Source organism: Amblyomma mixtum, chromosome 7 (assembly GCF_055824585.1).
Source record: "Amblyomma mixtum isolate Tamu chromosome 7, ASM5582458v1, whole genome shotgun sequence".
In the NCBI taxonomy this organism is placed as follows: domain Eukaryota; kingdom Metazoa; phylum Arthropoda; class Arachnida; order Ixodida; family Ixodidae; genus Amblyomma; species Amblyomma mixtum.
Window position 1 is genome coordinate 35,514,715 of NC_143018.1, and position 1,759 is coordinate 35,516,473.

The 1,759-nt window shown below is 46.2% G+C and overlaps 1 non-coding gene across 1 annotated transcript; it reads right to left on the minus strand.

The window, feature by feature from the left end:
• Positions 1 to 500: 500 nt before the first annotated feature.
• On the minus strand, positions 501 to 572 carry TRNAD-GUC (transfer RNA aspartic acid (anticodon GUC)). The gene has a single exon. It is a non-coding gene; the product is annotated as a tRNA-Asp (tRNA).
• Positions 573 to 1,759: the final 1,187 nt, after the last annotated feature.

The following is a 1,759-nucleotide window of genomic DNA, read 5'->3' on the forward strand; positions in this document are numbered from 1 at the left end:
ATCGACGTACACCTCATTTGTAAAGTATTTCGGACATCTTCTTTTCTTTTCACGTCTTTTTATGTTACATGTGAGTCTTCAATGTATTCAACCTTAAAAATCTCTCATCAAGTCAAAGCTTTCATCGTTCAGACTCACGTTTGAGTCATGTCTGAGTCATGTTTGGGTTTGAGCCAGTTCGGTGACATTTAGCGACAAGCCTTCAAAGTCGTCTCTAGTGGATATGAAAAGGTTAAATGGATGTACTACGGGCTTGCGGTGACCTTTAGCGACAAGCCTTCAAAGTCGTCTCTAGCGGACACGAACAGCTTAAATGGGTTTACTGTGGGCGTACAAAATGGGTTTACAAAAAGCCATGAATATACTGTATTTAAGTACATGACGCTAATGACTTTAACCGAGATAATTATGTAGTATCATTGCTGGCTAACAACGGTTCGTGCTCCTTGCTTGACCAAATGTGGTAAAGAAAAAAAAAGAAGTTGAAAAAAAAAAAGATGCTCCCCGTCGGGGAATCGAACCCCGGTCTCCCGCGTGACAGGCGGGGATACTGACCACTATACTAACGAGGAGAACGGTCTTTGTCAGGATTAAAATCCAACACATTCATGACGGCATATTGTGTGGTTAGTTTCATTATGGTGTACTAGACTTCTAGTCCACTATAGTTTTATGATCAATTTTGCGTATTCTTAATGCATATTTTTATGCCTACGCCCGCATTTATTGCAAACAGTTAAGCATTAATGCTTGTCTCAAACCGTGAATCCAAAGCTCTCGCTCCATTTACGATATGTGGTGCGTGCCCTGTGTGGTCCCCTAGTCCAGGATAACTGCATCCTACCATGGAATCTACCGTAGCAGCCGTAACACCTTAATTACTTAGTGAGGTAACATAATGTGAATTAATTTAAATGAATTCAATCAGAGACAGTTTTTCACCTGCCAACCGCGGAAGGTGTCAATTAAGAGAAAAGGACCACATTTAGGAGAGAGGAAGAGAGCGAAGATGCAAATGGTAAGAGAGAGAGAGAGTGGACGGAGACGAGTGACCAGATAAGATTTCCCTGGGTCGTATTAGCATGGTTAGGTTTCTCGCATGGCTAACGATGTAGATTCCACACCCAAATGCAGGGATAAATGGCTAAACCAAGTTTACCTATAGACCGTTTACAGCGCGCAGTTCTTCGGTTTGAGAGCCGGTGGCGCCACAGGCAAGCTCGGAAAACGGCGCCATTACGGGCCTCGTAACTCGCCGGCGGGTACGCCTCAACGCAAGAGTGGAAATATCGCGGATGGCAGTCGAAAGTGTCCTTTCCTCGATGATGTGCAAAGATAGAGGCAATACGTGCTGTGTTGCGAATTGCAAGTACTGCGACAGAGAGTTAAAGGTTCTGGATGCGATCGTTTGCGAGCTTCACGGAACCGAACTGCACAAGGACGTATTGCCCCTGTTCGCTTCCGTTCACCATTCGCATCAAACACATTCGCGACCGCTAGATACCCAATATAGAAAAAAAAAGTTTCGATCTTCGAAAATCTGCGAGGGTAAGTGCACAAAAGCCGCATGAACAAGGTGTTCCGCCATCGAAACCGCCACTTCGTGTTTTCAGTTGCTGTGCAGTTGCATCTGCGTGTGTAGCGAGACCCCGCCACAGTGACAGTGAGCAGTGACGTCACATGGCGCACAGCTGGCGCGCTGCCAGCTGTGCGCCGAGTGACGTCACTGCTCCTCGCGCATGCGCAGCGTGGCCTTTCG